Source organism: Neolamprologus multifasciatus, chromosome 6 (assembly GCF_963576455.1).
Source record: "Neolamprologus multifasciatus chromosome 6, fNeoMul1.2, whole genome shotgun sequence".
Lineage (NCBI taxonomy): Eukaryota > Metazoa > Chordata > Actinopteri > Cichliformes > Cichlidae > Neolamprologus > Neolamprologus multifasciatus.
Window position 1 is genome coordinate 30422236 of NC_140444.1, and position 25837 is coordinate 30448072.

The 25837-nt window shown below is 41.8% G+C and overlaps 1 protein-coding gene and 1 long non-coding RNA gene across 4 annotated transcripts in view; both read right to left on the bottom strand.

Moving 5' to 3' along the window:
- Nucleotides 1-24820, bottom strand: part of LOC146517299 (protein ELFN1-like) — a 129866-nt gene extending 105046 nt beyond the window's left edge. Inside the window, exons 1-2 of one of the 3 annotated variants that reach the window (XM_085161628.1) lie at nucleotides 24198-24820; nucleotides 17901-18049 (exon numbers count right to left, since the gene is read on the bottom strand). The gene's annotated coding sequence lies outside the window, so the exon portion shown is untranslated. Of the gene's footprint in view, nucleotides 1-17900 lie in introns of all 3 variants that reach the window. The other 2 variants (XM_085161627.1, XM_085161626.1) reach the window with 2 other exon arrangements.
- The window catches only part of LOC146517292 (uncharacterized), a 378392-nt gene that overhangs the window by 303215 nt on the left and 49340 nt on the right, over nucleotides 1-25837 (bottom strand). The window lies entirely within an intron of this gene.

Consider the following 25837-nt stretch of genomic DNA (forward strand, 5'->3'; position numbering starts at 1 on the left):
AGGAAAGGAATTTACAAGAGGGAGGAAGAACAAAGGAATGAAGGAATGATAGCCGACTCTGCCCTGAAGCATATGTGTGTAGTGCGGTGCCAACAACATATGCACAATTATCTAATGATAAAACTGTCTGGAAGCACTTTGTTCCTTGTCTCAAGCAAAATATCGCGCAGTCACTTTGGTGTTGACTCGGACTTGACACATATACACACCACATGAGCCAATCCATCAGGCCGTGGTGATGACAATGAGCTGCGGGCGAGCCTGGTGATAGGTGCCTATAACAGATGGTCCCATCATAGCGAGCGTCAGAATGACACCCGACTTCCTCTTTATCATCTCCCCTGACCTCTTTGCACTCTCTTATTTCTCTTCCTCATTACAGTTTCTTCAGTGACTTACAAGTTTCTAAGTTTAAGGTCTTTTTTGCAAATTCATTTTACGAATTAACGGTTTATAAAGATTTTTAAAAAGAAATGAGAAAAGACTACATAAGTAAAGGAATGAAGAATTCCTTGCTTTTAGAGATGAGCTAATTTGATCACATTTAAGAAATATTACAACAAAGAGAATCGCTGAGAAATTAGATAACATTTAGTAAGGCATAAGCAGCCACATGAGATAGTAAAATTAGAGAATAAAATTAGATTTAAGAGCTAAATTACAACGAAGACGTTACATTAAAAAATCGACACAAGTGAGAGAAATGAGATTCAGTTCAATTTTTTTATTAAATAGATTTTACATTTAGAAAAGGAAAGGGTAGATAAAAATGATGAGTTGGAAGGAAACTAACAAAAATATTCAATTGAAGGCAGGTTTAGACAAAGACGGAAAATGAGAGTGACAGCAAAATGAGATCCGAGAAGTTGGGCAAAAATTACTGCAGGAATTAAATGAGCTACCATCAATAAATGATGAAATGATGAGAGAGAGAAATGGAGTAAATAAAAGGGAATAATGAGATGAGATACAAGAAATTATGTAAGAGAGGAATCCAAAGAAATAAGATGAAACAGATGATTGGGATTACAGGAACAGTAACATAACAAAAGGATGTTCCTGGGGAATTAAAAAAATCAGCTTTAACACCTTAAAATACATGTCTAACATTCAGAGAAGAAACAACTTTTTTTGATGTAACTCTACTCAACATACTCAAATTCTTCAATAATCTAATGGTTTTATAATTAGTTAGGCATTGATACATTGTTGTTTATTGTGACATAGCATGTATTGGCACAACTCTGCATTTCCTATGTCAAAGTACGGCACAACTGCACTGCGTCTTAGGCTGTCGTCTTTCTCACCTTGCTAATTTCTAACTTGCAGTCACGGGGAGTTGTACTGTCTGCCTATCGGCAGCTGGCTGCATAACATCTTCGAACCAGCTGTCAACTGGCATTACATATATTCATTAATGTGATAAATTAGTTTAACTAACTTTACCTCCGCTGAGGAGGTTTGCTTTTCTTTCAGGCTATAAAAACGACCACTCGAATAATTTTGAATGAATTCTAATAAAACTGGGTGTAGATGAGGTCGTGTTAACAGTTTGTTAAAATCTTCACGGTCGACTTACTAATTCATTGGTGAAAAATTGACACAAAGTCTTATAATTTAGAAACTGTGATTCTTATAGGTGTGCTGTGTATTGTTAGCATGTGGAAAGTTTCTTATATGAATGTTATGATATTGTCTTTCAGTTGACCTCTGACCTCACCTTCAAGGTCAACTAATTGATCTGAAAGTCAAAGTAATAATTACGCTATACCAAACAATTTAAAACTATGTTTCTTACTACCATTGTTTGTATTCACGGTATTTAGGCATATAGGGAACAATATATTTGAATTCTAAATATCACCTTACTTTGGACCTCTGACTGCTTCTTTAACATCAAATAAGGTCAAACTTTCATTAAATTTCATCTTTAAAACGCTGTGCAGAATTCTCCTGCCTTTTTAGGAAACATTTAGGAAATAATAGAGCTACATGGAGAAAATCTAAATATCATGTTATAGTTTGCATCCAAATACCATATCACATTTGACCTCTGACCTCAGATCTGCCATTCTTTCAAGCTCAACCAAAAGTCGTTTATATCTTTAAAGAAAGTAGGAAGAATGAGAACGAGCTGCCTTGTTAGTTAGAAATACTGTAGTATAATATAATATTATATAATAAGCTCAAGTTATTATTCAAATTAAAGACTGCCCAGAGAGTGAGCTACTGTGGTTTAGTTTTTGGCTCTCTGAGTGCTTCTCGTTCTTGTTTTCAATATAATTTATTTAACTGAAAAGAACAACTGCAGAGAAAAAGCATCACCAGTGTCCTGTATATGTGGCTAATTTTTTACCACAAGGTCCTTGACTGACATCGTTCCCTGATGGTGAGTAAAGACCTAAAATAGCAAGAATAATCACCTTATGCAACATTTAGAGTGTGAGTTCATTTACACAGCAACTGCAGTTGTGGTTAAATTTTAACCAAACATTTTTAAAATCGTGAATCTGATTTGAGCTGGCATTTATGGAGTTTTAGAAAGTTTCAGCCTTTCATCGAGGACTGAAGTTTGTGCAAACGTTTTACATCGTGTAACTCTACCATTTTCTTCAGCTTTATTTGGACATTGTTAAATAAAAGTTAATAATGAGGAAGACCCTTAACTTTAAGCGTATGCCTTTAATTGTTTAAATTGTCAGATATAAGGGAAAGATTATATTCATCACATTTTTTTCCCGTAATGTAATAAGGATGATTTTGTGGATAGCGCTTTGATGCATGATTACAGAGAGGTGTAAATGGTTTAATGACAGAGGCTGATGCTTGAGACGGAAGCAGAATTCGTGGTGTTATTTTAAAAAGTGACAAGAGAATAAAGAAATATAGTGATCGAGGAGTGAGAAAATAGAGAAAGGCGAAACGGTATAACATATACCATCACTTTCAACACTTAACTCTTCGTATCTTGCTCATACAGACACATCTTGTCTGCTTTTGAACTTCAGCAAACCTGCAGTGCATGTGTGTTCTGTATTTTACAGCAGCACGTCCATCTACACGCCTGTTACAGCTAAAACATGACTGCTGTGTCTACAGTATGGAAACAAGCCGATAAAGCCATTAGAGAAACAAAGTCGTTTTGCGACCCAAGCCTAATTAGTAATTGATGGAAGCCTGGATTTAATAAAGGGGGTTTTTGATGGCCTTGCTGTGAGATAGATGAGAGAGATCAATGCAGCCAAGGCAAGCGATGCCACAGTATTTCTAAAGAGCTCCCGCATGTGACAGACAGGGCTACCACGCGTAAAAACTCGAGCGGCTGCTCAGACACTCTGGCCAGCCTGATAAGATTTGACACATGGGCCCCCACATGTCCGGCGCATATGAAATCCTACAGTGCAGCCTTACTTCCCCTGAAGGCTTCTTCAAGCTTCAGGCACCCTGGGAGTATTATCTCTTCCTCCTCCACACAGGTGGACTGACTGACTGACATCATTTACTGTTTCAGAACTGCCCCGGATGCTCTCCATCTCCCACTAAACTTCCATCTTCACTCTGCCCGAAGACATCTGTCATGGATGCAAAGAACATGTAAATGGAGGAAGGGGAGTTTAAAGAAGGGGGTAAATCTCATCACATTAGCACAAAAATATTTAGAAGCCAGAGATTAGAGACCTGAGGCTGATAGTCACATCAAAGACATCACTCTCTTGCTCAGTCTTTCTCTTTTTACACTCTCCCTTGTTCTCTCTGCCTCTCTGTGACTCTCCCTGCCTTTGCTCCGTGAGTGCGTGGGTGCAGCTCGTTCCTATGGCAATGCCAGTCTTTCTAAGCTCGACCCCTATGTCCCCTCTCTCAGAGCACTGCTACTTCATTAATTATGGACACACAGACTGCCAGTATCGCCTCGATATTTATCAGAACTGCTCATTTTGTGACTTTGTTTTGTTAGTTCCAACACGCACATCTGAGAAGATATCTTTTAAACAGCGATCATTTCAGGTTAAGCGGGGAAATAGCGCTCCCTGAAATCTACTTCCTAATTTTCTGCACCCCGGCACCTCGGCGCTGTGATAAGCCTGATAAGAAAAAGACTCTTCAATGATAATTAAATCAGGTGTTCATCATCACTACATCAGGGCCACTGATAATTAGCAATGATGTGACACTCTGTTTATCCCTCTGGGGAGTTTCTCTTTCCCGCTGCCCTCCAGCTATACACACCAGCAGCCTCATTTAGAACCAGGAGTGATTCATTGTCTTGCTTAAGGACACTTCGCCAGGTCCGAGGCTTAAGGTCAAGTCATGTGTTCTCTCTGGCAAATAGGGAGGAACGGCTAGAGTGCTGACAAACAGTGTGCAGCACAGTCATCAGCCCATGACTATCAGCAGATGACCCGGGATGGCTCATTCAGGAGACTGAGGGACTCAGTGAGGATGTTTTCTACCAGTGGAGAAAAAACCCAAAGATCGGTCCCGGAAGTTGATAAACTTAAAATTTAAATATTTGATTTAATTCTATGTGCACAGTATGTTGATATTTAAAGTGCTTCTTAAGTCAGTGCAAACAGTTATTAATTTCTTTTTCTCTGGTTGTGCTTTTTTTTCTTATTTGCACAAAAACAGCATGTCACTGTAATTATAGGCAGGCATGATGAATGTAACTGCATCTTCTCAAATCTTCTTTTCAGACTCAAATGGCACAATTACTGATGATTAAATGCAGTCATCATTAATATAATGGGAAACTTATAATGAGTGACCTGCTCTTGAGGAACACCAACATCATGGTTAAAATTACCTTCAGTGATCATGTTTAACGACAAGCTTGTCTGAACACAAGGTTGAATAAAACTAGATGTTATGAGACAAACATAAAACTAAAAAGCGTTGTTAAAGTCAGAGCTCAGAGGAGAATGGCCAGACCGATTTGAGCTGATAGGAAGGCAGCGGCAATTGAAGTAACCCCTCATTACAACTGAGGTATGCAGAAGAGCATCTGAACACACAAGATGGACTACAGCAGCAGAAGACCACACCGGGTGCCAGGCTTGTCATTTAAGAACAGGAAATAGCAGGATAACACACCATGTCGCAAAGCTCACATCCTCTCAAACTAGTTTCTTGAACATTGCAATGAGTTGACTGTACTCAAATGGCCTTATGGTCCCATTCTACTACGGATGGGAATCCACATGATGGATGCACAGCTCAAAGATCTTCAGCAGCTGTAATGTCATCATGTCAAATCTCCAGCACCTTGTTTAATCTATGCCATCAAGAATCAAGAACGTTCTGAAGGCAAAAGGAGGTCGAATCTGGTGCTAGCAAAGTGTACCTAATGAAGAGGCAAAGTCTATTGAAAAGCTATAAAGAAGAAAAATATGTATGTGAATATGTGAATAAAATATGTGTATCTCTGTGTGTGCGTATATTAAGTATCAACAAGGTAAAATGATCAAACTAATTCTTTGTTTAGCTTTTTGGAGCCCCTTGCAGAAATCTGACTGTATCAGCAGCTCACTGGAAACCATTAACATCATTATTTATCGCAGCATTCTGGTTGAACAGATATTATTATTGTGTGTTTTTCAGCCGTCAAGTCTTCGAGCCAAGCAGAAAACATATCCAAACAAATAGTAGATGTTTCTGGGAGACTTAAATTTGGCACAAGATAACGGGCTGTTATGTGAATACAAAGCACATGAATTTCTTCCCGACATCTATTATAAAACAGAACTCATCGCCTGGCAATGCCAGCTTACAGCTTGCTTGGTGGGCTTTACCAGGCACTTGTTTGTGACATAATATATAATAAACAGCAAGTAATAATTTAGAGTTCCCTCCCTCACTCTGGAAATATACCAAAGTAGGTCTGAGGTGTCTTAACACACTACATTGTGTAAAATGTTATCAGATTTGTTTTCATTTTCTTTGTTTTTCATGTTTAAATTCTTCATCCATTTCACTGGGAAGTCACGGCAAACTCTTTCACTTACAACCGTGTTAGAGTGGAGAGCCAACTTAGCTGGAGGTCCTGATTGCTCCGGAGGAAATAGAGGAGGAAATATGTGACCATTGTCTTCAATCAATCAGGGAATCAGGCACCTACGTGAAGTGCATCTTGTCTTACAAGCTAATCACTAATTTGTTGATGACCTTGTGCGTTTCCTTTTTAAGCTAGAAAAACATCACAGCGAAGTGTTATTTGAAGGAATGTGACATTGTTCCAGCTCAAGTTTTCCTTTACTTAAATCATCAAAGCTACTTTCAGCTGCTCCCTTGACACAAGGGTTTTGCCACAGCGGGTAAGCTGGTTTGATTTGGCAGACGCTGATGAAACCCAAAAGGACGGTTTGTTTCTCCAGCTGGAATCGAACCAGCAACCTTACACTTCCCAACAGAATGTGTTAACTGCAAATCAACAAATTTAAAGACCTGTCAGTTCTCTTGTGTGAATCGCATCTTAATTTAATCATGAGCCATAGTTCATTAACTCGCCCAGTGTATCAAGCTAAGCTCAGTTTATTCTTGTGGATGTTTTCCACACTTGCACTTTGATGCTTTGCCAGTTAATTTTTATTAATTTAGGGCCCAGATATTAATTTACAGTAACTTTGGTGGCAGCATGCAGAAATTACTATTGTATTGCTTCTGTATACACATACAGAGAGGTCCCAGCTTTCAGATCGCTGCATATATTTGTGTGTGTGTGTGTTAGCTCTAGATGTGATGCATGTACTGAGAGTCTTCAAAAAGCACAATGGAGTTCACTTTCTGTTCCACGTTATCGTCCTCAAATGCAAAATGATCATGTCACTTAAATTAAAGAGTCCAGTGTTTTGCACCATTAGGCTAAAATATAAGGAGTCCTACTTGAATTCTGATTGGCAAGAGGCCCGTTGATACACAGCTGCTGGCTTCACACATCAAAGGGCTTTGAGGATGGAGGAAGAGGAGCCAAATATTCTGACAGCCACTCAGTTCTAATTGTAGAAAACGTGGACAGAGTGACAGTAGTCAACTGTTCAGCCATTACAGAGCGCCCCATTCAAACAGACAGGGCACACATGAGCGCACAAACACACATGGTAAAGCGCAGTCGTACGCAACTAAACACCTAAACACACGCATCCCCAAGGATCTCATTACTGTGATTGGCTGCGGGACCTTTTGCTGATCGAGACACTCCTTTATGTTACATTTGCATCTTAACTATATAAAGTGCCTGAAATGCGTGCGTGTGTGTGTGTGTGTGTGCGTGCGTGCATGTGTGCAGCGCGGTGCAATGCAGTGCAGGCGGTGGGGCACGTATGTGTTCGTGTGCGTGAGCAGTTTCGCTAAGAGTTGTAGTGCTGCAAAAAACCAGCGGAGAGAGAGAAGAGAGGAGAAGAGAGGAGTGAGGCCGTGCATGGTCAGAGAGGGCAGGCGTGAGCTAAATAGCTGAGTTGGCAACTGTAGACGAGAGAGGGAAGAGAAGGGTGGGTGAGTCACACTGCTCTGTGATGAGGTACAGTGTAAGGACAGTGGACTTTTTCTTCCTGTGGGGAAATGTTCTCGGTGGCTGGAAGCAATGAGCTGTGTGTCTGTATAGTTGTGGGGGTTGCTCTTCTGTGCTTTATTTCCTATGAAAATCATATTTGACTTTAATCTGTGGCCTAATTTTGCCCAGAAAAAAAAAGAGAGGAATAAAATGTACCATGTGACCAGAAATATGTGGACAGATCACTGCTTTGTATGTTGTCCACAAGATAATGAATTATGGCTGCAGGGATTAGCTTTTATTCAGGTATAAGAGCCTTAGTAGACTGATGAAGAGGAAACAGGCCAGTCTACTTTGGAGATTTTTCAATAAACTGAAACTGTTTATTACATACAAGCATGCCTCACATGCTTGTATGTACGCTGTGCACAATGTGTTCCTCCTGTTTACACTGTCCAAATGGAGATCTTTCTATTCTAATTCTATTATTAGAGATGGGGACATATTCCAGAAAATCCCGCCTCAACAGTACAACTTGGCGCAATCACGAGTGTAGTAATGAGTATCTTCCAAAGCGCTGTAGTCACACAGGAAACAGTGTTTCCTCACTAAAACTAGAGCTCAGAAAACAAATTTACAGTGAAAGCTCCCAATTGTATATACATTAGATTGTAGTGCACAGATTTTTGGTTGGTTTTATTGTGCAAAAGTCTTGAGCCAGACCACATATCCTTATATTATGCTTACAAAGAGCCAGGCATGCTTGTATTTTTAAACGAGCAATATAAGTTTTTCTTTCGACGTCGGCTGCTTTTCACTTATTTTCAGTTCAGTCCTCATGATCCAGTATTGTGTCTACACAAAGCAAACCACTTAGCAAAGAACCAGTTTTAAATTGTACCTTGCAGCCTGTTCCAAAAAACATATAATTTGTTCCCATTTATTTAGTAGAATCTACTAAAAATGCCAATAACACAGATTAACAGACATAAAATAGCATTTTGCTAGCGAGGTGATTCCCAGAGAGCTATTTGCTAGAAACTTGCCAAAAACCAAACATGTGAAGGACAAAAAAAGAACAAAATATATCTACAGCAGATTAACAGTAACTTCAGCAGCTTCGCCAGCAGCAGCATCTGGCCCTTCACTTGATCCGTCTGCTGTTTACAGAAGCTTCATCAGAAATGGTCTCAGTGGAGGGGTGGTTGTCAAGAAATCATTCTTAAGGACGGGAAACAGAGAGAAATGCTTAGTTATGACATATGAGACAAGAACTGGACTGCGAATCATTTATGGAGGGATGAATCTGAATGTTTAAGTTTGTTCAAATCAGCAATATGTATGAAGGAGGTCAGGCAAAACTGAGGGAATTATGAACACAGTGAAAGTATCATCAAATTTTGATTCACTGTGTAATACCAGGAAAAAAAACATACCTGGATAGAAAAACACACAGTGGAAAATTATCAGTCATGGATTTGGCTCCCCAGAGGACTGGACCTCAACATTACTGAAGCAGTATGGGATCATATTGACAGAGAAGAGAACAAAAGGCAGCCAACATCCAAAGAAGAGCTTTGAATGTCCTTCAAGAAGCCTGGAGAAATATTCCTGAAGACTGTTTAAAGAAATGACAAGAAAGCTGCCTTCAGGCTGTATTGAAGAATAAACTCATTAGAATTTTAAATACTCCTTTTGTTTTCATATAAACTGTATTTTCATTATAAGTTTGCACATTTCAATAAATGTCCTATTGTCTTAGCAAAATATAAAGAAATGAGGGGTGGCTGTGCATCTAGTAAGCATGACTCCCAACTACATCTCATCTCTGATGCAAAGATCCTTGTCTTCCGTTTGCCCTACATTTCATCGATGTCGATTTTTTGATCTTTTATGATTATGGCTCAGAGTTTACGTTAGAGGCAAATAAAACGCTGTGCTCTTGAGTGAGTTTCCAGATGCAAATGTACATGTGTATATTTGAATGTGCAATGACTTATTGCCAGTGCAAGCAATAGCAGGGGATCTTGTCACCTCAGTTCCAAATATTGCGCCACCTGCAAATAACTGAAACATGTCCACATACTTTTGGTTGTATCCTGTAGCAGCAGCCAGTGTGAGTGCAGGCATGAGAGCAGCAGCTTTGCTCACAAAAGCCTAACTGCGTTCAGCCCGTGTGTTCAAAGACATAATGGTGCATCCAACTCCGTGTGACACGCATACAGACGCAGACACACAACAGATACAACCTCCCGTGTGTGATATTTTCAGTTTACACGTCTCAATGTGTCCTTGACTGAGCTCGCTCTGAGTGACGCACAAAGAGGCTCTGCTCTCTAAAGTCCCCGCCACTCGCGTCTCTCTTTCTCTCACTCGCGCTCTCCCTTCTTTCTCTCTCCAGCTCTTGCTTGAACACCCCACCCAGAAATCCGGTCTTGATTCTAAGGGACGCATGTGGGATTTAATGCAATTTGTAGGGGAAGGAGGCAGAGAGGAATGAATGATATATTGACTTCTATATAAAAGCAAGGCTGTGGTGGTAATCTCATTTCAGGAAGCTGTGATGAGATTCTGGCCTGTTTTCTCTCCAAGATGATGTGACTTTGTTCCTGACATCACCATGCAGCTGCCGTGCGTGTGCACCAGTGTGTGTGTGTGTGTGTGTGTGTGTGTGTGTGTGTGTGTGTGTGTGTGTGTGCCTCACGCTCTATGATATGCTACTCTGATTTTATCAGGAAGCTCAGCTAAAACAGCATCTTTATTTTTGTGTGTACGGTGGAGATAAAATCTGAGCACCATCCTCGCTCTCTGCAGTTACTCTTTGCCTTACTAAATATGTACATTTTAGGCCTTTTAGAAAGAACATCTAAATAAATCTCTGGAGCGCTGCTGGTTTTTTGAGACGCTGAAATGCTTTTAAATAAGCCTGCTGTGCTTTTTGATGTCAGAAATATTCATGAGGAAGGCAGCCTCAGCACACAGGAGTGGCAGTGGCTCACAATCACAGTCTTGATTATTCAGTGCAAATTTAATGAGTGTTAACTAGTTATATTCCTGTTTTTTTAAATATATTTTTAAACACAGGACCCGGCTCAGCTTTCATTGGGAAGCAGGCGATTCTGAACTGGCACCTACTTTCAAACCACCTGCCTGCTGTTCTTCATGTCCTCAGCTTTGAATAGAGGCCTACTGTGAAAATGGCAGCGGGTTGGTGGTGAGGGGGCTGTAGCCTGTCCCAGCTGTCGAAGGGCAAAAGCCTGGGTACACCATGACCAGATCAACGATCCATCACAAACTATAAATATGCATCACTTCTAATTCTAATTGTTTCCTGATATGTTACACATAACGTCTAATAATAATAAGAAGAAACAAAATGATAAAAACCGAGCTGCAAACATGTTTCATATAAAAGCATGAGCATGTACACACTTGTTGCTAGGTGACACTGCCTGGTTAACTGTACTGTAGGCTACAGTGCCACTCTAACCAGAGGACATGAAGAAGAGCAGGCAGACGGGATCCTGACACTGATATGGTGCTATATTTCTCTAACTTGTATTGTGAAATTCTAGACAGAAGGCACTAAAACAAACTTTGACATTAGGGTTTTTCCAACGCTCAGCTCAGTAGTTGTGGATTAGTGGCGCCAAAAGAAAGCAGGTGCTGGGGGTTGAAAATATGCCTCTCGTAGCAACAGCTTTACAATGATGTTAAATCCCACTCATGGCAGTGACGGGCAAATAGCTCCACTCCCGGAAGAGTGGGTTGTCTGCCAATTCAGTGGTTTGATGCCCTGTGTACTTCCGTCTGCACGCAGTTGCCTCTGATGCATCCACTGGGACTTGAGAGACCAGTGGGTGATGTCACCAAGGCAAGAACCAGCCCTGCTTGTAAAATGACTGAATGCCCAGAACAGGAAGTGGATGGACTTTGTGATGAGATTATTTTAACTGCAGTTTAAGGACAGCCCTGACCTTTCACTCCTAATATGATTTCAGATGTTTGTTTGTTTTTGATTGAATCAGTGACTTATGGGCCAAACAACTTTACTCTCACTTGTAGCATCTTGGCATCTGGTGCAGCGCACCTGTGTAATGCTGATGGGAACTGTTCCCAAAAAGTCCCCGAGGGAGGAAGGCCTCATAGAAAAGGGGCATGTCGTGAGATTATGCTGTTAAATCGAGCTGATTTAAACACATTTCTGCTGTCGCTTAAACCGACAAGTCATTAAAAGAGAAAGGTTAAGTTTCCCTGTGTCACAGAGCGAAGCATCGCCTGCTGCAGCTCTGAAGCACTTGAACACTTGAACAGTCCTGAGCGGTTGACGGCGTCGCTTGTTTGTCGTTACCCAGGATTCTCGGTGTTGTCATGGTAATAGATGTCTGTGGGAGATCTAAGGGGATGGAGAAATAAGGATGGGAGTGCATCTAACACTGAGCCATTGTGATGCATTCACAAAGATTTTTCTTTGCTTTTGCCTTTCTTAATTTCTTTTCACACTGTTTTCACCATCTCAGGACGTCGCCTGCCCTGTGAAGCATTTCATGCTAAGCGTGTGTTTTCAGTTCCCTTAAAAAGAAAAAAACTTTGAAGAAAAGTAAAAGATAAAGTTGCCTTACTTTTAAAGATTAAAGAAATGTTTAAAGTGTTTAACTATGCATTACTTCCAAAGTCAAACTGATGGTAGAGATTAAATATAAGTTGCGATTGCTTGAGGGAATAATTTGACACTTTGGAAAATGCACTTAATTGCTTTCATAGATGAGAGGATCAGTATCATTCTCATATCTGTAAGGTATATGAAGCCATTACCAGAAAAATGGGGAAAACGAGCCTTATTTTGTCCAGAAGAAACAAAATCGAGCCGCGAGCACACGTGAAGCTCACGACTCGTTGTACTTTAAAATTCGGAGGGATCTTGTTATCACAGTGTGGTTGCGAGGTGTTTGTACACTTTGGTTTCTGAACAATTAAAACAAATAAGATCTGATGCGTTAATTAGTGCACTTTGGAAGTGCTGGTAGGTGGATTTTGTCATTCTTGCACAGAAGCAGCTGAATCTCCTGTCAGCTTCAAATGGTTTTTAACAATATTTTAGACACATGACTGTAGTTACAACCTTTTTATTTAATGCTTGACACAACAGAAAATGTTATGCAGCAATCTGGGCTTTAATTAAGCATTTGCGGTAATACAAAATTACTTTCGTGTTGCCGTTTGTTTCGTGTTGCCATCAGTTACTGGATCTACTACTGGCTGTTGTCCAGATGTTTTTAATCACCCCTCATTTCTTTATATTGTATATAAAAATTGACAATAGGTAGAGTGATTTATTAAAGCATGCAAACATACATGGAAATACAGTATCTGAGGCACAAACAGAGCTTGTACATTTCTAACAAGTTTGAAAGTCAATATTTGGTGTGATCACCTTTATTCTTCAGCACAGCCCGAACTCTCTTAGTCATTTCTTTAAGTGGTCTTCAGGAATAGCTCTCCAGGCTTCTTGAAGGACATTCAAAGCTCTTCTTTGGATGCTGGCTGCTTTTTGTTCTCTTCCCTTTCTATCCAGGTATGTTTTTACTGCACTGACAGTGTGTCTGGGATCATTGTCATGCTTAAAAATGAAGCTGTTGCCCATTTTCCTGATGGTATTACACAGTGGATCAAAATTTGACGGTACTTTCCTGTGTTCATAATTCCCTCAGTTTTGCTTGACCTCCTTCATACATATTGCTGATTTGAACAATCTTACATGTTTGGATTCGTCGCTCCATAAATGATTTTCTGTCCAGTTCTTGTCTGATATGGCATAACTAAGCATTTCTCCCTTTTTCCCAGCTGTTACCTTCACTCACTGCTCCGCCTCTCTCCTGACCCTCTACTTACATATTGACCAAAAATTCTATTTTTTGATTCATCCCTCTCCAAGATCTGTTGCCCCAGATTTTCAGTTCAGTTTCTGTATAATTTGGCATAATTTCAGCACTTCCTTAAAAATGGCTTTGTTTCCTGTATTTGATGAGGCTTCAGTGATCAGCTTGAGAGCCAGATGCATCTCTCAGGGTCTGTGTCAGATATTTGTTGGGGTTTTTTTTCTCTTTCTTAAGGACATGACTTTAAAGATTTAATCTGCTGACAACAATTTTTAAGACCTTCTTCATTTGTCCTCTACTTGTCCAGTTTCAGCTAATAGCTCTTTGAAAATCACCTCATTGGTCTATTAATACTATTTTATGCCTGTTAATCTGGGGCATCTTTGACATTTTTCATAGCTTCAGCTAAAGCAATGCTAAAAGTTAGTTTTTGTGACAGGCTGCTAGTAATAAAATTGGTTCTTTGCTCAGTTGTCTGGTTTATCTCTTGAGTTAGGTGCTTTCCTTATTCTTGAATGAGCCATAGATCAGTGTTAAATAGTTAAACTAAAAAACACTCCTCTGAAAAAATGAAAAAATGAAAAGGATTGAACTGCAAATGATCGAACAAGCAGCCAGGTACCAAAGCAAAACTTTGAAAATTAAGTATAATATAAAAGTAAGCACAATATGAAGATATGTGGGTTGGCTCAAGACTTTTGCACAGCAACGTAACCCAAAAATCTCAAATCAGTTATACAGTCATTTAATCCATTAGTGGGTCAATGACAAGTTAATCACAAGTCATTCTTATTAACAAACATACACTCCTGATTCGAGCTTCTCCAGTGGAAGAATTACTTCTTTTTGTTGGTCCCTTTGGAAAAAAAAGGTGATGAACTTTTTTAACGTCCTTGTTTGTGGTTTCATAAACATCAATCGAAAATAATTGGAAGATTCACTCTAAAGAAAAACAATCATCAGTTGTAGCCCGAGACCGGACAGCTCCCTTTTTAGCACTCATGACTCTGAACAGCATGTTTTTACCGCCCAAGACGAGCTGAAATAAAGAGCCGACTCTTAACATTTTGTGCAAGGCTCCTCAAACAAAACCAATCTGCAGAAGCTAGAAGACAACATGTCATATCACAACACAATGCCCGGGAAACAGAAAAAGCGACAGACAGAAGGAGAAAATCATAGGCTGAGCGCAGATAGCCATTATAAATCATATACACCTTACACTGCCTTCACTCACACATTTAACACCCTGCATATGCCTCAATACAGAGCATGTCACACTTCCAACATGCAGTATAAACTGCCAGCAGCTGACAGATATCAACGCCGTGCTCATGTTTCTCTTTCTTTTCTTTGGTTCGGCTGTCCGACACATAGTGCACGCGCACACACGCACGCATACACACACACGTACACGCACACTCCCTCACATAGACTCTCAGCACACTTCTGTGTGTCCTCAAGCTGGCTACAAAAACTGGATAAAATGCACAACGCTCTGGGAAATTAAAGGATTATACAAGGAGTGATATTTAGTTTGTCTCGGCGCACACTCGGAAACACACACGCATTTTCCGGCAGCATTTGCTGCCTACACACACATATGCATGTGTACTATCCACCCAAATTGACATAAACATACACACACGACCTCTGACCTCCTTCAAACACTTAGTCTGCCCACTCGTTCACTCAGTCACTTAGTAATTCACACAAAACAGACACATTAATAAACACACGCACACACACCAAACACACATTTGCCTGCCAAGCGCTGGTATTTCCCCCCGGTGTTGCAGCGTGCTAATTGACAAAGGGTTTGTATGGTTTAGCCTCTGCTGTGATTGCCAACTGGATGACTTCACAAAGCTTGTAAATAGCTGGAGTGCTAAATTGAACAAAGAAGATTTTTAAAAATCGAAAACAGGAACAAGGACAAGTCATGGAAACACGGGATCAATTAAGCAAAAACATGTTTGATCACAGGACTCCTAAAAACCTGCAGCTGTGAACAGCAGCCTTACCATCAAATAGTATGGCATCCAGTTACACTAATAAATTCAGAAACAACAAATAGTGGGGCTTGCGTTACTTTTACACGTACACACTGTGTTTACGCATTATTCATGAATCGAATGCCCCAAAACTGTTTATTTCAAAAAACTAGTTTTCTTTTGTTTCTGGTTGAAGTTCACTTGTGGCCGTGTTTCACAAATTTACCAAAACAGACACTTAAATTGGACACCCACTTATCAAGCTGGCTTCCCTTCCAGCCATATGGGTATTACTAATTAACTTGAAAAAGTACAAATCATAACCATAAACTATTTAACACAGTGGCTGAAAACTGAGAAGTTGTTTCAGCCATCCAAGACTGTCATAGTGGATCTGATTAAGGAAATAGTCCTTCATTTTATTGATCCATTTAACTTTAATGATGTCTTGGCTAAAGAGACCCCTGCACAAAGCACAGTATGCACCAATGACAACCTACATGACATGGTACGATTAAACTGCCACATGAAAAAAGAGGACCTTGGGTGAAAGTAGGTTGCAGCTTTAGCTTTTTTTTAGCCTGCCTACACAAACTGCAGGCAGGCTAACAGGCTGGACTACTGCGTTTTCCCATAAAAACCATCAGCAGGGTTTACAGAGTGTGGTTAAAAGAAGAGAAACTATCCAGTGAGCAGCAGTTCTCTGAGAGAAAATGTCTTGTTGATGTCAGAGAAGAATGGCCAGGCTTTTTTGAACTGATATGAAGGCAAAAGTAGCTCAAATAACCACACGTTACCGAATGTACGATGTCAGACCTCCTTGTGTTGTGGTACAGCAGAAGACCACACTGGATTCCTCTCCTGACAGCTAAGAACAAGAAATTGAGACCAAAGGTGGATAATAGAAGATCGGAAAAACCTGATGTGATGTCTCAGTTTCTGCTGAAGTTGTGATGGTAGTATTAGAATTTGGTTTCAAAAATCAAAACTATCAGTATTTCAGGCTGGCGTTGTAATGGTGCTGGGGATATTTCCTCGGTGCAAGACATCATTTAAAAACCACAGCCTACCTGAGTAATGTTCCTGACCATGTCCATCCCTTTATGACTACAGTGCGCCCATACATTCATGTGTCTTTTTTGATGTTTGACTTCTTCAGCTATACCTGTCTCGAAAACCTCACAAGTTATGCATTGCTGAATTATTTTAACTATCCTACTTTATATATTTTTAAGATGTTTTGATAAAAACACGAGGATTCCACTTCGAATGGTGAAAACATCCAGTATTAGCTTGAATTTGGTCTCTGTGGTTTTGAAAACATCCAACACTTGTGTATTTCATATAGCTTTTTCACTCAGTGCTGTGCTCCTCCTACCCACTGCCTGAGAACGCTACACAAACTACTCCACAAGTTTATACAAACCTAAAGGCTAGTGGAAACATTGGAGTTATAGACCATGTCTTGCTCCATCATCGACACATCTGAGGTTATTTGATACTCCCAGCAGAGAGGAGAGAATATATTTTCGAATTTCCTCTCAAGCAGTTTCCATTTTTTGTGTGCTCACAGTTTTTGGGGTTTTTTTTTTTTTTTTGCTTTTTTTTATTTCCTTGTCTCTTCGAAAGCTCTGGATCTGAGCTGTTGTTGCTGTGAGCCTGTAAAGCCCGCTGAGACACTGAATAGGATATTGGACAATACAAACAAACTTGACTTGACGTGACTTGACAGACTGAAACCATAAGAAATGCTGTTTTTCTTTTTGTAGATGCCCACTTTCACACTTGTAACACAAATGCATACAAAGTAGCTTCTTCAGTACATTCAGTGCTTTCTTTTGATCTTCTGCCACAAGCTGGAAAAATAAAGAAACAAAGAGCTTACCTGATAACACAATTCACGCATATCAGGGATTCAATGTGCCGCTGATGTTGACGGTGGGCGGATGAGTTACGAGGTTAGCTGTTTGTGCCCGATTTAGTGCTTTGTCGGGGGGGGGGATTCGGACCCAACTGCGCTGGTAGACTGTGCTGATGTGAATAAGACTAACCCCACCAATTATAACAGTATGGGAGAAAAAAACAGAATTAAGCACAGCACGCTTTAAGTAGCAAGCTAGTTCACAAGGATGTGCTAATATTTCCCACTTGCTGACACTGAATACTTCCCCTTTATACTTTATACTTAGAAAAAAAACAAGCCCAAACTTTCTTCAGATGCCTTCTGCTTTTGCTTTAACCCCTAAGCTTGACTATCCCGATGTCTCCTAATAATATTGCTCAGCTGTAATTAAACAATAGTCGTTGAGGACACACTTCACAGAAAGATAATGAGCTCCTTGTAAATAAGAAGTCGTTAGACGTGTCTCAGGGTTTCTATTTGAGTACGTTCTTTATATCTTGTTTTCGCAGCAGCCATGCACGCCGTGAAGTGGTTTGAAAAAGAGCTTCCAGGTGTTAAAATTGTTGGATTTTTAGAAACGGAGCAAAATTGTTTTGGGGGGATTCAATCATCATCTTACTCTCAAATGTAAAAGTTACCTGTTAAGCAACTGGGGAGAGAATCATCTTCACCCATTCTTCTCCACCATTGCCTCTTTCAAAGCAGCTCTCAGAGTATTTCAAGCAATGGGAGGGGGATACAAATGATGCCTGAACCCTAGAGAAATTTGTCGCCAAAGAAGAGATGCCTGAAAGATAAGAGAGGAGGGACAAATCAAAAAAGAAATCTCAGTGTTGTTCTGCTGCTGCCGGCGTCTTGGGGTTTTAACAACAGATCTGATCTTTGTCAGGAAGCCGATGTGCTGCTCAGTCAGAGAAGGTAATACGATTTCAATGGTCCAGCCTCCACTAGTTAATGGGACAGCCGGAGAGATTTCTCCTCTTAGCCCTGAAGAGCACCTCAGACACAGAGCATCAGAGAGCTTTTCAAGTCTCTGCCAGGCCACAGTCTCCAAACCACCTCTGCTACAGTGACAGTTCTGTCTGCAGAACAGAGGGCAGAGGGAAAAAGGGAGAAAAAGGACGAGGAGAATGGGAGGAAAACATGTCTATTGAGTGCTTCTTCCACCCTTTTGTTGCTGGTTTTTTTTTCCACTCTGCCTTTTTCATTTCACCCCGTGGCATCGCTATCCCTCTCTCCATCTCTCTTTTCAGTCTCTATCGCCTCACCCTCTTCACCTCCCCTCCCCCTTCTCTGCACTTTCTTCTTCTCCTCCTCTCATCCACACAGCAATCTCGCCTTGATTTCTAGAGAGGGGTGGTACGGCAGCAGCCGGCATACAAACTAGCTGACTCAATACACACATACACACACACATAGGACGTGTGCATTATGGTATGTGTATAGATAGATGGGAAGAGATGAGAGGTAAATTTGGAAAGAGCGGGAATATGTTTGGACAGAAACAGGAAAAAGGAGAAGCTACAAAGAGCTTTACTGGGGAATGTAAGTCAGGATTAGGTCGAGTTGTGGAAAACTGGCAGCAGCGAGATACGTGTCAGCAGATATTAAGCACCTCGTTCATCATTTACGCTATGGATATGAGGTATGAGGTCAGCTTTGGGTTGTCTCAGCATTTCAAAATGTAACGACCGGGTTAATGAAACAGGCTCTCAGGAATCTTTATACACCGCGACTCGAGACCCTAAATGGATGCAGCTGCTGCTGCTGCTGCTGGGCAAACGTTGACGGCCTTCGTCAGACCAAAATGAAAAGCTCACCTTCCACTTCAGAGCTGTGAGAGGATAGCTCCTTACTTGCTAATTGGCTATACATTAGAGCTACAGCTACATTAGAGGAAGATTTTCTCATTGCATCTATGCAGACAGATTTGATTGGCTCACTTGCTCGCTCTCTGACTATTTGCAAAAGGAGATGTTACTCTGAATTTTTTTAAACACACCTTTTTAATGCTGTATGCACCACAAGCTGTATTCCAGTCACTCACGCTGCGTCAGACCACAGAAACTGCGCGCTCCCCTTTTTTGTGGCAGCAGGTGTTTGGGGTATTTTTAATGCGTTAGTCTTCTTTTAGACAACTTTTGTGTTGCTTTAACGCACTGTTCAGGTTTTGTCTGGGGCAACGTCACACCCCTGATTTATTTTGCACATGTCTTGTGGCATAAACTGCAAAAACGTTCCTTGTTAAATTTCAGTAGACTTACTGGTATCGTTCTCCTACTGTAATCTACATCAGCAGACTAACTCTAATAAAATAAAATGCAGTTCAGTATAGAATATAATCACAGTAGGCTGCCGGTAGCATTTCAGAGGCGTCAGCATTGATATTCAGCTGCATTTACAAAAACTGCAAATTGATGTGCAAAAATTCTTGCATTTTTATAGTGTATCTAATCTTTCTGTGTTGTTTTTGCTGAGAAATACTCTACCCCAACCTTCACCATTTGCATTCTTTATTCATGCATGCGCCTATATGCTTACCAATGTGTGTGTGTGTGTGTGTGTGTGTGTGTGTGTGTGTGTGTGTGTGTGTGTGTGTGTGTGTGTGTGTGTGTGTGTGTGTGTCATGAAAGACAGAGAGAAAGGGAGAGAGACAGAGAGTTGCAACTTGTAACAATAACTTCCTAATTACAGTTCCCCAGTGTTTGTGCAATCTTCCTGAAATGCTAACTAGCCTCCTACAGGGAATATGGTACATTATTAATCCATGTGCTCGCCTGAGTGTGCGCATCCTTTGCTGGGAAGTGTGTGTCTGTAGCACGCCCGCGTGCACCTCTGTGTGTAGACGTGTGTTTATTTGCGCTACCCGTCCCTCTCCCCTTCTTGTGCACATGCATTGTTCGCATTCAGCTGAGTACGTGTGCTGCTGTGGCTGCACGTTGTGCATGACTCCATGAGCATGGAGGTGTTAAGTTTTTCCCCTTTCAACACAAGTAGCTTAATCTAAGACTTTTGTACAACCAACTTGTATTTCTATTAAGAAAATGAAGGAAAAACAATCAATGTAACACAACATTTTGCAGTAATAGCGCAGTAAAGGGGAAAAAAGTGTTCACATTCAGGCCCAGTCAGCACTGAGGTGCCACATTAACTATGCACGCGGATTTGCTTCCACGCGACGGGGTATTCCCTCTCAACAAAGATCAACATTATGACGAGAGCTTCTGCCAGCACTCTGCACCAACATGCTTAATATGGGGAGCTAGTTTCTGTTGAAATATGGATGGCTTTGACAAATAAAAACTGATGAGAGTTGATTCTGAAATTAAGCTGGGGATTTCACCAGATACACGCCCTGTGTTGCTCTCTTGCAGCGGCAGCCAAAGGGGCGAAAAAATGCAATAAGTGGATACGAGAGCGAGGAGTGAGCTCCCATTACATCGCCGCGCTATTCCTGAAGAACTTGCCCCACAGTCATGCCTCTAGGTACTTGGATTGTACTATGGATGGATAGCTCGCTCTTGGGTCTACAGTAAATGAGACAGCAAGAGATGGAGAAAAAAAACGTCTTACAACTTCAGGAGAAGGTTAAGAGCACCAACTGAAAGCAGCACAGACATCACGCCCATCAGTTTTCATTTATTTTAGTCTTGCGGACATCCTGGCAGTTCCTCTCCACGAAAGCTGTCACTTCTCATTATGGCTGATTTTTAGTGTTGCCACCTGTCTTATTAGAAATGTAACCATTAATGTCGCAAGATCTTTCCCACTTGTGCCGCTTTGGCACAAAATGCTCTCACTGTGGAGCTGCTTGCAAAGAGATGTTGTTTGGCTTAGTCGTGCAAAGCTTTTAGGTCTTAACAACCAAACAAAGCAGGTTGGTAAGCACAGGTTTGTAGGGGAGAAGGGGGTATGTCCCTGTTGACTGGAGAAGTGTACTGCTGCAGCAAGCACTGCAGTGCTAATGCAGGATGAAAGCAAGATGAGCGACCTCTAAGATAGTTATCAGTGAATTCCCAGGATAAGTAAAGACTTCACTGTGACAGAGGATCTCCGGCCTTAAAAAGAGCCAGTGAACCATTTTAAAATCCCAAAAGCATAATGTCCTAAACTGAGTCATTGAAACTGTTAATGCTGGAACTACCTCATGTCTATTCATGGCGCCAGGAGTGGGGCCAAGCTCCTCTCTCGCTCTTTTCTTTCTATCAATCTTTCCTTCTTCCTTTTCTTTCCTGCTCTCCCTCTGTGGCACTCAGCCAACAATTGGAGTCAGTCAGTGGAAAAACTCTGTTAGTAGTCCATGCCCTATGGGACAAAGTGGCAACAACATCCGTTACAAGAGATAGTGGGGCAGTGGGCAGGAGGCACGGGGCACAGAAGCCAAAATTTAACTGGCTGAGTGACTCTGGCTCACACGCGTGCACTTAGCGGGCTGCTGTGTTTTAAAAAAAAACACGTCAGGGCTGTTTTTAAAGGTGTGGTTTATGGCTTCACAGACAGTTTTATTCATTTATGGAAAAGCTGTGGTAACAAACAAAAGCATGGAGGGAAGGAACGAGACTTATTTAGCAAAGTCTGGAGCCACCACGAGTCCCAGTGTTAAACAGCGCTGCTGCTCTTCACTCTGAATGTGTGAAACTCTGTTGAAGTGATGTTTGCATGATGACAATGAGAGGTAACAAAGGGTCTCCCAAAAATCTACTTTAAGTATTCAATGGGGTTCAAATCCGGTTACTGTGAAAACCATGTGAATACGCTTCACGTTATTCCAGTGTTCATTAAGTCAGTCCAGCCCACCCGGTGCCCTATTAGGGAGAATTATCATTAATTAGGTTTCTCTACTCGTATTCAGTTTTTCCTTTAAGGGATTCACCATTGGTTCACGCAGGAAGTTTCATTTATTTGTCACAATGATCATGAAACCTGAAAAATAATAACTTATGCAGCTCAGGAGGTGACACTAAAGTTTGACAAAAGGTCTAGTTAGGAGATACAATATTATGTTTGGGATTCGTAATAAGCTGCTTTAATTTTGATCTCATTTTGGTCAAAATTAAAGGGAAAGAGGAGGATTACAAGGTGGTAGTGAGACCGACTGTGATGTATGGTTTGCAGATGGTGGTGCTGACACAACAACGGGAGGAGGAGCAGGTGGCAGAGTTCAAAAGGCTAAAATGATTACTGGGAGTTGTGTCCCAGGGAGTTGATGGACACAATCCTGGGACACAACTCCCAGGATTGTGTCCATCCTGGGAGTGATCAGGATGGACACAATCAGAAATGAGTACATCAGAGGGACAGCTCAGGTTGAGCAGTTTGGAGACAATGTTAGGAGACAAGGCTGAGATGGTTTGGACATGGGCAAAGGAGTGATTGTGGATATACTTAACAAAGGAAGTTGAGGATGGAGAAAAGAGGAAAATCACAGAGGAGGTTTGTGGATATAGTGAAGGAGGACATGCAGAGGGCTGGTGTGACAGAGGAGGACAGGTTGAGATGGAGGCAGATGATCTGCTGTGGAGACTCTTAAAGAGGAATTAGCAGCCTGTTGGGAAAAATGTATATATAAAAATTAGCAGACATAAAAAAGCATTTCTGTGTCGACAAGGTGATTCTCAAAGGAGCTTTTAGTTGAAAACCTGGCATATCTTGGCATAGTGTGCAGTGTGTCCTTAAAAGATTTGAGGATACTGGACAAGTAGAGGACAAAAAAAAAATTACCTACAACAGAACAGTATCTGAAAGTCGTGTCCTTAAGAAATGGAAAAGAAAAATCCAGCAAGGCCCTGACACAGGACCTCAGAGATGCATCTGGACTTTTAGTTGATCCATCTACTGTTCACTGAGGCATCATCAGGTCTCTGTGGAAGGCTGTCTGTCAAGAAGCCATTGTTAAGAAAGAAAAACGTGGAGAAACGGCTGAGGCGTGAGAAATTATGGCGACCCCTGAAGGGAGGAAGCCAACAGACAATTTTTTTTCACCCAATCTCATGTTCTCCCAACTTTAAGGTAACATAATACCAAATCCCAGGAATGCCCCTTTAATTAGTCACCTGCACCTGCACATGGTCAATTTCTTCTATGGTGGGATTTTCTACAGTGCAATGGTGAAGGTGCTCTGCGTGTTTAGAGGGGAAAACAGAAATTGTGGAGAATACTGTTTCGGCATCATATGAGTGTAAAGTTATTCCCGCTTGAGACTAAAGTAAGACATCTACAGCTGAAATAACGATTTCAAAACATCATCCACACAGAGAAGGGGGAAAGAGTTCGGAGTGCAGGATTTTTCTCTCCGGGCAACCCGGTTTGTGTGGAGCCGCTGTCCAAGGTGCTGAACACGGGGCTGCAGAGGGGTATGAAGGCTCTGGCACTACAGAGCGTCCCGGGACGAAAACTACAGTAAGACCAAGTGACCGACCTAAATGTGAGCAAAATGGGGCCCCACCTCAGAAATATTACCAAATCCTGAGCAGGCTTGCATCAAAATCTGAACAGAAATTACTTGCACGGAATGGAGCACGGTGTCTGTCAGGCATGCATCCACCGGACTGATAATGTAAATCTGGGTGTACGTACTGTATCTGCGCCCGCATTTATCAATGGACTCATGAGGATGGAGATAAGACAGTCAAGACAAGCTGCCTGGGAATAGCCATTCAGCAAATCCCCCCCTCGTTCACCACCAATGCACGCGCGCGCACACGCACACATAGAGAGATAGAGACACACACACACATTCTTAGACACGGGCTTCAGTGTCGGTAAATTCGGAACCGCAGGAATGCCAGTGCGCTTGACATATTTCAAAGTTGCCTACGCAATGCGAGTCCAGCCATCACGAGAAACACACATGAAACACACATGAAACGCACATGAAACGCACATGAAAGCCCTGCACGCAGTCCACACATGCTCCTCATGGTTTTTCACTTTACCTGTTCCAGATGCAAGCGTAGAAAAAGAAGAAGAAAAGCTTCGCCTCGCAGGTGTCCGCGGCACCAACGTCCCCTCGTTGCCTCTGGCAGTATGTGTGGCTTTGTTGATACTGGGATATTTATATTTATATATATATATATATATATGTATTTATCTTTGTCTGTACTGATTTGTCCCAGCTCGTCTCCTCTGCGGTCTCCGTGAAGAGCGGTGACCGGGAAGTGGCTCGTGCGATCACGGCATCGGTCAATGTGGTTATTGACCCGCGTCAAGATTTTCTGGATGCAAAACGGCGCCTGATGTGACGCGCTGCCTGCCCGCTGCTGTCTCCCTCGTTCTTTGCCTCTCAGTTTCTGCCTCTCACACTGCGTCAGGCTCCGCTCCCCCTCCTCTCTCTCTCTCTCTCTCTCACTGCCTTTGACTCTCACGCTCTCTCTCTCTCACACACACACACACTCACGGGAACAGACGGTGATTAATTCGTTAGAATTCCACCTCTCTCTCCCCCCCTCTCTTGTTCCTCTGCTCTCCCTCTGTTTCTATAGCTATGTGCCTCGATCCGTCGCTTCTTCTCTGAACTAAAGCGTCCACCAGCCAGCTGTTCCGGTAGCCAGAGCGAGAGAGAGAAAGGGTTGCTTGGCACTTCAAGCGCCGCAGACAGTCATTTAGATTAGATGCTTTCCCATTTGGAGAGCGACATACTGTAGCTGTATAAGTGCTGCACTATCAAACCCAAAGCGGGAAAGTTCTTCACGAAACTATATGAAATCCAGCCTGGAGTTCTTTAGGAGAATAGGAGAGCCATGCAGAATAGCGTTAGAGATATACTGTAGTTTGTTTTGGAGTGATAGGATTTCACATTACTGCCTTTTTCTATCTGCAATCCAGCTGCCGCTGCTGGAAGCATCAGGTCTCTGCAGCTGGAGGCGAAGTGACAGAAGCCTACCAGACTGAACAGTTCAATGTTATTTGAGGTTGGCTGTTTGCCTACATGCACTACGGGGCAACCTGATGTCCTGCCAGCAGACATGGTCAGATTAACTGCCTCTTTAGTGCAGGCACACACACACACACACACACATACAGAAACAGGCACACACACGTGGGTGCGGATAAATAGCTAAACAACTTAAAACCGCTATGAATGCTGAAACCACATATCACCACTACAACATGTACTGTGGTCTAAAAAGAGAAGAAGAAAAAATATCAGAGCTTCTGTTAAAAGTCGTGCACATTAAACACACAGTTGGGTGTCCTCTGGCTTATGTTTTGTGTTGCATTAACGGATATGGAAACTATATATAAATCCAGTGACCTACCGCTACATGGCTGCAGGTGATGGCTGGCATTATAGTGAACCTGAGCCTTGTGACCCTCATCCTGCATGACTGAGTAATTAGGAATTAGGGGCAGATGGGGCTGTTTGGGGGGGGGGGGGGGGGGGGAGGAGGAAGAAACAGAGGGAAATACACCTCATTCATTTGCATAAATCCATGCTTGTGTCTGCCTCTGTGGGCATGTGGGGTAAGTAAAATCATACAGGACTGCACAACAGACCACGCAGGAGCTTCTGTGAATCGCATATTAAATCTCCTGCTTCTGCTGGGTTATTGAGGCAGCTGACCGCTGACCTACT